We start from the raw sequence: 13,395 nt of genomic DNA on the forward strand, positions 1-13,395 counted from the left end.
TGGGAAAGACTGAGGGCAGGAGGAGAAAGGGACGACAGAGGATGAGATGGTTGGACGGGATCACCAACTCAATGGACATGGGTTTGGGTGGACTCCGGGAGTTGGTGATGGACAGGGAGGCCTGGCATACTGCGGTTCATGGGGTCGAAAAGAGTCAGACATGATTGAGTGACTGAACTGTGTCAGAAGTAATGATTTTTAAATCACAAACCACTCCCATTAATCAGAGGATATTATGGTAGTACAGTTCTCTCCACTAATAGATCTTGCAACACACCAAATAGCACAGAAAAATAATTTCAGAAGACTTTAGTAAGTTATTATCTTACTTATTCTGTAAAAATCCATTCAAATAAGTATCTCACCCAAAAAGCATTTCACATAAAAGACAATGCAAAATCTTGAATCTATTAATAGTTCAGTTTGTTGAATTTGTTCTTCCATCTTATCCTTCCTTTCTAACCATTTAAAAATTCAAGGAACTAAAACTCAAATAGGAAACGTCAGAAAATCAGAATTGAATACATTAAATTCATATACAAAATTTCCTACATGTGGTGACTTTTCATGTTTAAGTCCCCTGAAAGAAGAGATATTTTCTTTTTTCCCATTAATAAAATGGTATGACATGGAATTTGCATATTATTTTGTGAAGGGAGGAAAAGTTATATAAAACAAAGATCAATGACTGACCAGATACTTAAAATTCTTTAAGATTAATCTGATTAATATAAAATATTTCATTATTAAACGCTCTAAGAAATCTTCAGTAACACTTAAGCTTTTTTTTTAAATCAACATATCCCAAATTTACTTGACCACATTATCTTTTCCTTCTATTTGGAGCAATACCTGTTAACTTTCTTGAGACATAATGAATATCTTCATTGTACATGCCATACTCTTGACTCACATTTATGAAGACACACATTTTGTTCCAGTGGATCTGGGCAATATTCAAAATACAACCTGTCAGCTAGCCTGAACAATTTTTCAGAGTAAAGATATCCTTAATCTAGAATAAGAATTTGTATACATCTTATACTTCCAAAGCAGCAATCCACAAAATCACCTCTGTGATCCTTATATGTAGTTATGAGATACATAAGGAATTTAACTATATAATTAGATGCCATGAAGTTAAACTTTAAACCTGATTTTATTATATAAAATTTTATAGAAATGGTCAAGCAAATACTGTTGCAAAATCAAAACTGAATTTAGCTCTAATGATGTTGAAAATCAGATATCCCACTTAACCAATTAAGAAATTCTCATTTCTTAATTTCACTACTGTAAGAATGTATATTTCAGGGCATTCTACCTTGACAAATGGAACATGAATCAACTAATTCTCAAATGCATACTTGTGGCTCTTAAAGAGATTTTGTTTTTATAGTTAACTTGTATTAATACTATTTCTTAGGTTTTTATTTAGTGCTGAATTATTTACAGATCAATCTCAATAGAAACCTGTTATTATATTTCATTAAGTTAGCTACTTATGAAAAACAAAAAAGTGCAAAGAAAAAGCTCATCTGATCAGGCTGACTTAATTACTCAAATAATGCTAGTTTGAGAACATCAAAGAGCAGTAATACTCGGTTTTCCTAATGAGGCCCAACAAGCAACAGAACTTGAAATCTAACAGTCAACTTCCTTTTCCTCCGTAATCTTCAAAACTAAACACACTGGAATAACCCAGAAGCAAAGATATTCGAGGAGGAATTCTGCTTTAATATAATAAACACTTATGCTTGCACTTCCCTCTGAGCACACACTGTAAATGTCCAAAAAGAAGATACTACACTGGAAAAATGAAACATCAGGAATATAATTTTATAGTGCAAACACAAAATAGTTCAAAATGAATATGAGTATTTTAAATTATCATGGATCCAAACAGAATTCTTCACACCAAAGTTTGGTGTGTTTTGTGAGTTTTTTATTATTATTCAAACCCAGTAATTATTTGGACTTTAAAATTTTTCTTTAAATATTTTAATAAAAATAAATAAATAAATAAATATTTTAATAGTTTTATTTTTATTTAGACGACTACTGACTCAAGGAACATATGACTTAAGGAACAATAACAGAGTCATGAAATAAATGAAAAACTTGAAAAAATGATTAGACTTTTACCATTTATGTAACTTTTGCTAATTTTGTCCTTTTCTTGAATTTCTGTCACCACATGGGTTATTTTATCTAAATGAACTTTACATTTTATTCAGATACTTCTCCATAAAAATTTAGGTCCTACTACATTTCTGGAATCAAGATTGCCAGGAGAAATATCAATAATCTCAGATATGCAGATGACACCACCCTTATGGCAGAATGTGAAGAGGAACTAAAGAGCCTCTTGATGAAAAGTGAAACAGGAGAGTAAAAAATTTGGCTTAAAACTCAACATTCAGAAAACGAAGATCATGGCATCCAGTCCCATCACTTCATGGGAAATAGATGGAGAAACAGTGGAAACAGTGTCAGACTTTATTTTTTGGGCTCCAAAATCACTGCAGATGGTGACTGCAGCCATGAAATTAAAAGATGCTTACTCCTTGGAAGGAAAGTTATGACCAACCTAGATAGCATATTCAAAAGCAGAGACATTACTTTGCCAACAAACGTCCATCTAGTCAAGGCTATGGTTTTTCCAGTGGTCATGTATGGATGTGAGAGTTGGACTGTGAAGAAAGCTGAGAGCCAAAGAATTGATGCTTTTGAACTGTGGTGTTGGAGAAGGCTCTTGAGAGTCCCTTGGACTGCAAGGAGATCCAACCAGTCCACCCTAAAGAAGATCAGTCCTGGGTGTTCACTGGAAGGACTGATATTGAAGCTGAAACTCCAACACTTTGGCCACCTCATGCAGAGTTGACTCAATGGAAAAGACTCTGATGCTGGGAGGGATTGGGGGCAGGAGGAGAAGGGGACGACAGAGGATGAGATGGCTGGATGTCATCACCGACTCGATGCACAAGAGTTTGGATGAACTCTGGGAACTGGTGATGGACAGGGATGCCTGGTGTGCTGCAATTCACGGGGTCGCAAAGAGTCAGACACGACTGAGGGACTGAACTGAACATTTCTTAAAGGATCTACACTCTGCAACAGCACTCTCCATTCCCTGGAAGATGATGTTAATCCTTATTCTTCTACCCCCAATACGGAATTGTTTCTATTTACTATACACAACAAATCAGGAGCCCCCAGAAAGTTTACAGGCTCTGCACTGTTCAAAGTCAGCAAATCTGGTAAGGCGATTCATTCTTTACTATGTATCAATCCTGTCTCCAATTAAATCACAATTTCAAACCTGAATTTTCCCAACATGGTATAATGCCCCTACTAGAAATGATGACAGAAGAAAATGCAAATTAAATTATACAACAGTCAACTTTCCCTCCAAACAAAAAGGGAAATTAAAAAAAAAAGAAAAAACTCATTAATTTTATTTTAAAAATGATTAGAATTTAAATGGATAGCTTCTAATGTGATGTTTTTCCTTAATGATGTGGAAATAGGCCCAAGGAAACTATAATACATACTAGAACAAATACTATTAAATTACTCTATTAAATTAGGTACTTTAGGAGGAACATTAAAGTTTCACTCAAATTCCCCACTCCATTACATCTGATGGAAACTATGTCCTTAAGAAACAAATATACCCTGCCACAAAGGAAAAGGTTTACTCTTCCAAAGCACAGATGTACTGAACACAGAACACAACTCAGAGCTGCTACAAATCAAGAAGGCCCCAAGTGGTCCTGGTCTTCAGGGACCTCACTGACCACTCTTCCCACTCTCTCCTCCAGCGACACTGTCCTGCCCGCTGGTGTTCCTTGGAGCAGGTTGAGGGAAGGAAAGGTGTGGATTCTGTTTTGAAGTCAGATTGAGAGATGCCTGGCAAACATCCAACTGGCAAAAATGAGGAAATTAGGACCTGGGCATTAGAAAGTTTAGTTAGCTTGAGTATTATTTCAAAACCATATGTTTGTTACAGAAAATAACACGTTAAAGCTAATAATAATTTAACTATATTTTAAACTAGTTTATTCATGAAGTGAAAATAGGAATAAGGGGGAATGATCCATCATAGTTTATATGCTAGTTGGTTTCATTTCACAGATAACAGTGAATAACTGTGCTTCAATTACTACAGGTTAAAATGTGTAATACACATAGTAAGGCTCTACTAAACATAATGAATCTATCCATTTAGTATGCTTTAGTATGAACAATATTATATTATTCCCACTAAGTTTTCCATGAAGTTAATTATTCAAGCATAATTTCCCTATTAACCTTATTCTTGGAAGACATTTTGGTTTACTATTCGATTTCCTCACTGCAAGATGGAATGATGATCTTTATCAAGAAGGTGGGCTTAGAATAGAGCTTAAGGATTTGAATAAACATATTCCAGGTAGGGCGAATTATAAAAAGCAAAGAAGACGGTCTGTTTTTGTGAGACCATCAAGTAAAACAAGAGGGAAGAGTCCTGCGATTTAAAAGTCAAGGACTAAGGAAGGACTTTCAGGTCATACAAGACCTTGAAAGCCAAGCCTATTTTTTTTTTTCCTCTCCTTCCAGAAGGCAACTAGGAAGAACTAAACACAGACGTGAAGGAGGTAAGGGGAGAACTAGTAGCCAAGGGAACATGGTACCTGTATAAGTGTTATTAGAAAAGTGAAAGACCATCAGAAGGCCACTCTGGACATAAGAGAGATGTTTAGAGACAATTTAGAGTTTAAAGAGAAATTAGATAGAAATCAGTCTTGAGAGGAAGTACAACTTACACAAGTCACATACTTGGAGTGGCACCCTAGCTATATACCATGTATTTTTCTTGCCACTCCAAGTATGTGACTTGTGTAAGTTGTACTTTCTCTCAAGACTAATTTCTATCTAATTTATCTTTAAATTCTAAACTCTACATGGCTTAACATTTCTGGAGCATAGGATGTGTGCTGTAGACCCATGGAAAATAGGGCTGGAGAGTAGGTGGGGCAACATTAAAAGCCACATCAAAGTTTGGACTTGATGCCACACAGCAATGTTTTTCCAGGTGTGGTCTGCTGATGACCTGCATGAAAATTACCTAGGGTGCTTCTTCTTAAAGTCAGCTTTTAAATGGCCTGCCAAAGGTCTACTGACTAGTAATTTCCAAGAGTGGAACATTTTTAACAATTCCCCCAGGGCTTTGCTTATACCCACAAAAGTCTGAGAACTGCAAGAGTATGTCATAACTACTGGGAGGACTTCCCAGACAAAAGCAATGCAGTTTTGCATGACCACAATTTGGTTAAAGGCAGAACACTCTAAATAAGCATTCCCGAAGACCATAAAGAAACTAAGCAGCACCACAATCTCCTAAGTAATGTAACACAACCCAATTACTCCTCCTCCATGGAAGAAGCAAGTTCCATGCTTCTTCTCAGCATTATTTAGAATTTCAGTTCTTTATGTCCAGTTAGGTTTCAATAGCTTGAACACAAAAACAGTTTTGAAAACACCACCTATGCTGCTTTAATTTGATAAATAATTCTAAAGAAAAACAGGCACCAGAGAAGAGGGGCTGTGAAGACTTCCAGGTTCAAGGAGTGCCCCCAACTGTGTAAGATACAACTCTTGCAAAATAAAGAGGAAGGAAACCTAAATCAGACAAAAGAAACAATAAGGAAAAAAGCTCTGTTAAATTTAGTAAGGCAAAAAAAAAGAGGAAGAGAACCCATCAAAAGGAGGGAGGAAGTCAGAGCCGAGAAGGAAAAGGAGAGAAACAGGACACAACAAAATGTAAAATGAAGTGAGAACTGTGGGGGATAGAGGGCTATGAACTAACTCATTGGAATAAGGCACCAAAAGGGATGTTTCTCTCTGGACCTAAAACTCTAACTTAGTTCTGTTGTGAACTAAACAGTAGCATGTGCAAACTGCCCAAACAAGAACTGAGAACTTAATAAACCAATTGAAAACAGTATAAAGGCAAGGTTGGTAGAAAAGGAGAAAATAATAAATTGAGTTTACATGAGCTCTTTACAGAGTCAAGATATTAAACATGTGTGTAGAGCAACATTTTCCTCAGGTTTTACCTTTTAACTTTGTTGGACTTTTTTAACGCACTACTAAACTTTTTCAAGTTATTAAATGTAATGAAAACATTCTTACACTCTTTTATTCAGTAAATTCTTCTCCACCCAGAAGCCAGATAAATGTTTATATAAATTTTGTTTTATTTTGCTATTCATTCTTTAATGCAGTTACTACATTTTTACATGGGTAGCTTGGTTTCAGACAAAATGTGAAAGGGAGAACCTAAACTGATTTTCCCCAAAATTCTAAATTTCCCATGCTTGGTATAGTCTCTTAATTATATATCTATGCTCTATGCAGAAGAGCATATGGAGAAGGCAATGGCACCCCACTCCAGTACTCGTGCCTAGAAAATCCCATGGACGGAGGAGCCTGGTAGGCTGCAGTCCATGAGGTTGCTAAGAGTTGGACATGACTGAGCAACTTCACTTTCACTTTTCAGATTCATACATTGGAGAAGGAAATGGCAACCCACTCCAGTGTTCTTGCCTGGAGAATCCCAAGGACGGGGGAGCCTGGTGGGCTGCCATCCATGGGGTCGCACAGAGTCGGACACGACTGAAGCGACTTGGCAGCAGTAGCAGCATGCTCTATGCACACACTAGGTTCTTTTTTTGAGGATCATCTTCCAGTGTGAGCCTTTTCTCAAGTAAACATTACTTTATTCATGTTATTAATTTATAAAGCTGATGAGTTTTTTTAAAAAAATCAGAAGTTCCTTTCTGTATATTCAATCACTTAAATTTTCTCTGGAGGTTAGTACCCCTCAACAGAAAACACTCAAGTTCAAAATGGTGGTGGTTTAGTCGCTAAGCCATGTCCTACACATGTGATGCCATGGACTGTAGTCCGTCATGCTCCTCTGTCCATGGGATTTCCCAGGCAAGAATACTGGAGTGCGTTGCCATTTCCTTCTCCAGGGGATCTTCCTGACCCAAGGATCAAACCTGGGTCTCCTGCACTCAGGTGGGTCTCCTGCATTGCAGGCAGATTCTTTATCGACTGAGCCACAAAATACCTTGCCTACAAAAGCATTATGCAAGATACAAAGAAAGCAGAAAATGTTCCATGACTTCAGAGAATGATAACCTTAACTATGGGAAAGGTGGTAAACACAGAGGTATCTTCATTAACAAATTCTCTAAGAACAAAGTTCCTTTTGTAGGCCTGTGCATAAAGAAAGCTATGGTCTCCTAAGAGTTGAAAGAGACTGAGAAAGAAGCAAAGTGCTGTATTATCCAAAGGCTTCTGCAGGAGCACGCCCAGTAGACAAACTGTCCATGGGGGAACTTGCATGGCCTGACTCTCTGGGAATGAGCTGACACCTGGTACTAAGTTTTGTAAAGTTTCTACATGGAATTGAACTCCCTAAAAAATAGAGAGGTGTACTATTCTTGGGCCAGCCACTGTGAACCCCTCCTTATCCAGAGGAAAGAGATATACTAATGGTGGTGACTCACATGCTTATATGCCTTCTCTATTTCTGTTTCTGTTTTTTGACAACCCAGGATGTAAAACATCCTCTTCATTATCATGTACGTTAACTGTGAGGTAACTAAAGATCATATCAGATCAGATCAGATCAGTCGCTCAGTTGTGTCCGACTCTTTGCGACCCCATGAATCACAGCACGCCAGGCCTCCCTGTCCATCACCAACTCCCAGAGTTCACTCAAACTCACATCCATTGAGTCAGTGATGCCATCCAGCCATCTCATCCTCTGTCGTCCCCTTCTCCTCTTGCCCCCAATCCCTCCCAGCATCAGAGTCTTTTCCAAAGAGTCAACTCTTTGCATGAGGTGGCCCAAGTACTGGAGTTTCAGCTTTAGTATCATTCCTTCCAAAGAAATCCCAGGGTTGATCTCCTTCAGAATGGACTGGTTGGATCTCCTTGCAGTCCAAGGGACTCTCAAGGGTCCTCTCCAACACCACAGTTCAAAAGCATCAATTCTTCAGCGCTCAGCCTTCTTCACAGTCCAACTCTCACATCCATACATGACCACAGGAAAAACCATAGCCTTGAAAGATCATATAAAGCAGCATTAAAAATAAACAAGAGCTCTTTTACAGCTGATCGAGGTTAGAATGCCTAAGAGCTAAAAGTCAAATCAAAGCCAATTTTGTTAATATGATGTTTTATTTACTTAAATACAATCCCTAGTAAAGGAATTCTTTGAACAGGATGAACCATATTCATGCTTTTATTTATACTGGATTTGCATATCTTAAGCTACTAAATCCCAAACAGGAACTGCTTATCTAAGTGGAAAAAACAATCTTAGCCCAGTGCTCTACAAGAAACTCCTAACATACTCAGAAATAAGATGTTTTAATGATCAGTTTTATAATCACTTATTACACATATACCACAAACCATAATCTGAATCACAGAGCAACTGAAAAACAAAAAACTGAAAACAAAAAATAATAAGTGTAAATTTCTTATGTTTATATTTTCAAGTTTATTTCAGAAACTGTGAGAAAATTAATTTGTTGTTTTTTAAGCCACCAAGTGTGTGGTGATTTGTTACACCAGTCCTATGAAACCAGTATCGTGTATAAGTGCGTGTGTATATATACATATGTGTGTGTGCGTCTGTGTGCGTATATGTGGCTTCCACAGCTACATCCAGAGATGTTCATCTTACTCATTTTTCTCCACACTTGGGACCTTTCCTGCTATACTACATGGGTCTGAGGTTATCTTTGGAGGTGAGTGTTAGTTGTTCAGTTGTGTCTGACTCTTTGTGACCCCATGAACTGTAGCCCACCAGGCACATCTGTCATTGGGATTTCACAGGCAAGAATACTGGAGTGGATAGCCATTCCCTACTCCAGGAGATCTTCCCAACCCAGGGCTTGACCTCAGGTCTCCTGGGTTGCAGGCAGATTCTTTACCATCTGAGCCACCAGGGAAGCCTATAGTTATTTCTTTGGGATGGCTGATACTGTTAATGCACTCTCCAGATTCAACTGAAACAGAGGCTACAACTTTACTACTCTCTTGGGTAGGAGAAATTGTCTTGAAATTATTGAAAGCCTTATTAGGGTGGTGGTTGACTACTATTTTTTTTCCACTTTTGTCCTATTCTCCTATAAGACAGCCAAATGCACAGCAGGAAATACAGCCCCTGAAGGGACCCCATACTTTGGGAGACAGAGAATGCTAGACACCTGTAGCCTGTAGCACAGAAGCCATTTGGATTGGCTTTTGAATCATCAGTATGAACTCAAGGTTTTCAACAGATAGAGGAAAAGGGAAGGCTAGAAATAGATATTATGTGTAGGTGTGTTTACAGATATGTCCACTGAAAAGGCCTCATAGCAGTAACACTTGAGTAGCAATTAGAATATCTAGATTCCAGTTTGGGGTTACATATTCTACCCAAAAAGTAATCAGAGATCCTTAAAACAATGATACTAGAGAAAATAACAGGATGAGGCCCTAGAATACTGTGCCAGAAAATGTTCAATAAAGATGGGGACACGTCATAAGGACACAAGAGCCAGCCAGAAGGGGCCTATTCTGGGATCATTTAAGATCAAAATAAATTATGACACAAAGTATAACCTACTGATTAAAACAAGAATCCACAAATCAACACTGATATCAGTTATGTCTGACTCTTTGCAACCCCATGGACTGCAGCACACCAGGTTTCCCTGTCCATCACCAACTCGTGGAGATTGCTCAAACTCATGTCCATCGACTCAGTGATACCATCCAACCATCTTATCCTCTGTTGTCCCCTTCTCCTGCCTTCAATCTTTCCTAGAATCAGGGTATTTTCCAATGAGTCAGTTCTTTGCAGCAGGTGGCCCAAGTATTGGAGGTTCAGCTTCAGCATCAGTCTTTCCAATGAATATTTAGGACTTTCTTCCTTTAGGATTGACTGGTTGGATCTCCTTGCAATCCAAGGGACTCTCAAGAGTCTTCTCCAACACCACAGTTCAAAAGCATCAATTCTTCAGCACTCAGCTTTCTTTATGGTCCAACTCTCACATCCACACATGACTACTGGAAAAACTATAGCTTTGACTAGATGGACCCTTGTCAGCAAACTAAGGTCTCTGCTTTTCAATATGCTGTCTAGGTTGGTCACAGCTTTCCTTCCAAGGAGCAAGCATCTTTTAATTCCATGGCTGCTGTCACCATCTGCAGTGATTTTGGAGCCCCCTAAAAGAAAGTCTCTCACTGTTTCCACTGTTTTCTCATCTGTTTGCCATGAAGTGATGGGACGGGATGCCATGATCTTAATTTTCTGAATGTTGAGCTTTAAGCCAGCTTTTTCACTCTCCTCTTTCACTTTCATCAAGAGGCTCTTTAGTTCCTCTTCACTTTCTGCCATAAGGGTGGTGTTATCTGCATATCTGAGGTTCTTGATATTTCTCCTGGCAATCTTGATTCCAGCTTGTGCTTCTTACAGCCCAACATTTCACATGATGTACTCTGCATATAAGTTAAATAAGCCGGGTGACAATATACAGCCTTGACGTACTCCTTTCCCTATTTGGAACCAGTCCATTGTTCCATGTACGGTTCTAATTGTTGTTTCTTGACCTGCATACAGATTTCTCAGGAACCAGGTAAGGTAGTCTGGTATTCCCATCTCTTTAAGAATTTTCCACAGTTTGTTGTGATCCACACAGTCAAAGGTTTTGGCGTAGTCAATGAAGCAGAAGTAGATGTTTTTCTGGAACTCTCTTGGTTTTTCCATGATCCAACGGATGTTGGCAATTTGATCTCTTTTCTAAATCCAGCTTGAATATCTGGAAGTTCTCGGTTCACATACTGTTGAAGCCTTGCTTAGAGAATTTTGAGTATTATTTTGCTAGCGTGTGAGATGAGTGCAATTATGCGGTAGTTTGAACATTCTTTGGCATTGCCTTTCTTTGGGATTGGAATGAAAACTGACCTTCTCCAGTCCTGTGGCCACTGCTGAGTTTTCCAAATTTGCTGGCATGTTGAGTGCAACACTTTAACAGCATCATCTTTTAGGATTTAAAATAGCTCAGCTCGAATTCCATCACCTCCACTCCATCTTTTAGGATTTGAAATAGCTCAACTGGAATTCCATCACCTCCACTAGTAGTGATGCTTCCTAAGGCCCACTTGACTTCGCACTCCAGGATGTCTGCTTCTAGGTGAGTGATCACACCACTGTGGTTATCTGGGTCATTAAGATCTTTCTTTATATAGTTTTGTGTATTCTTGCCACCTCTTCTTGATATCTTCTGCACCTGTTAGGTCCATAATGTTTCTGTCCTTAATTGTGCTCATCTTTGCATGAAATGTCCTCTTGGTATCTGTAATTTTCTTGAAGATACCTCTAGTCTTTCTATCTGCTGCTGCTACTACTGCTAAGTCACGTCAGTCATGTCCGACTCTGTGCAACCCCAAAGACGACAGCCCACCAGGCTCCCAAGTCCCTGGGATCCTCCAGGCAAGAACACTGGAGTGGGTTGCCAGTTCCTTCTCCAATGCATGAAAGTGAAAAGTGAAAGTGAAGTCCCTCAGTCATGCCCGACTCTTAGCAACCCCACGGACTGCAGCCTACCAGGCCCCTCCGTCCATGGGATTTTCCAGGCAAGAGTACTGGAGTGGGGTGCCATTGCCTTCTCCGAGTCTTTATATCTAGTTTGATATAAATAAACAATAGGCAAGAAAGTTTTCCTTACAGTAAAATGCCAACTAATTAACACAGAAGAAACAACAGACGATCACTGTTACAACCATTGTAGTAACAACTGATTCAGGCAAGAATCATCAATAGATGCTAACACTAGTGGATGAATATTTGATGAGACATTTATATATTTTCAAAGTATCACCCCACAAATTACCGGAGGTATGCTGCCGTAACCAAGTTATCAACTTAACATCACCACTTCTGGGGCAAACGTTATGCTTCCTGAGGGGCTTCCCTGGCAGCTCAGACAGTAAAGAATCTGCCTGCAATTGAAGGCATATTCATTTTGTAGCATTCCTGACAAAAATTCATTACCTAAATTAATCCTGAGACGTTTTATAAAATAACTGGCCTGTAGTTTTCAAAACTGTTAACAGTGAAGAGCACAAAGAAAAGCTGAGGATACATTCCAGATGAAAGGAAAGGGCTTCCCTGGTGGCTCAGACAGTAGAGAATCTACCTGCAAATCAGGAGACTTGGGTGCGATCCCTGGGTCAGGAAGATCTCCCAGAGTACAGAATGGCTACCTACTCCAGCATTCTTGCCTGGGAAATCCCATGGACAGAGGGGCCTGGCAGGCTACAGTCTATGGGGTGGCAAACAGTCCGACGAGACTGAGCAACTAACACTTTCACCTTCCCCCACCGCCCCAAAGAGACAGCACGACTAAATGCAATGTTTGATCCTGCAGCTGGATCCTGGACCTAGAAAAGTCACATTATATATATAAACATAGCTACAAAGGACAAAATTGGGATAATTGACAAAATTTGATTATGAATTGTAGATTAGATCATGGTACTGTATCCCCCAATGTTACATTTCCTGATTTTGATAATAGTACTGATGTTATATGAGAATATCTTTGTTCCTAGGAAACATATTTAACCATAAAGAGGCATAATGCCTGCAACTTACTCTTAACTGGCTCATAAAAAAACCTGTTTGTGTGTGTGTGTAGATATGATACTCTTTGAACTACCAGGGAAGCCCCAGATAACGACGAGAGAGGCATGATAATTAGGCAAAATGTAAATAATAGGTGAATCTAGGTACAGGGAATATGGGAGTTGTTTACACTCTTCTTAAAACTTTTCCATAAGTCTAAAATTATATCACAATAAATTAAAGGAGAGAGAAGGGAGGGAAGGGAGACAAAAGAAAGAACAGTCTCTACTCCTCAAGAAGTTGTAGTTTAGTTAGGAAAATAAAATATGTCAACTAGCAAATCATTTAAAATTAAAAAATTAACTGAAGACAACTGCATATTTCTCCAACATATGGTTTTTATTATGTAGGCATGTGTTACCTTTTCTAAACTGCATTTGCCTGGTTCACTCTGTAAACTTTTTTAAGGTTATTTTGATCATCATAAAATTAGTTTTCCTTAGTGGAAATAAAAGCTCAGCAGCTTAGAAAAATAATTACTCATCAGTTAATTCTTTCAGAGGCAAAAGACAATCATTTCCAAACTCTGGATGAAAAACACAAGTAACAAAGTGGAAAAAAAAAGTTGATGAACATTACAAGTAGGTCAGGAAGAAATCAGAATACAGTTCTAAATCAAAGACTAGTGTTTAATCAAATAATAGAGCTAAAGTTAA

The 13,395-nt window shown here is 38.5% G+C and overlaps 1 protein-coding gene across 4 annotated transcripts in view; it reads right to left on the minus strand.

The window, feature by feature from the left end:
* Positions 1-13,395, minus strand: part of RAPH1 (Ras association (RalGDS/AF-6) and pleckstrin homology domains 1) — a 104,092-nt gene that overhangs the window by 62,205 nt on the left and 28,492 nt on the right. The gene's annotated exons all lie outside the window — the stretch shown is intronic.

This window comes from Bos indicus x Bos taurus, chromosome 2, assembly GCF_003369695.1.
Source record: "Bos indicus x Bos taurus breed Angus x Brahman F1 hybrid chromosome 2, Bos_hybrid_MaternalHap_v2.0, whole genome shotgun sequence".
NCBI classification, from domain to species: domain Eukaryota; kingdom Metazoa; phylum Chordata; class Mammalia; order Artiodactyla; family Bovidae; genus Bos; species Bos indicus x Bos taurus.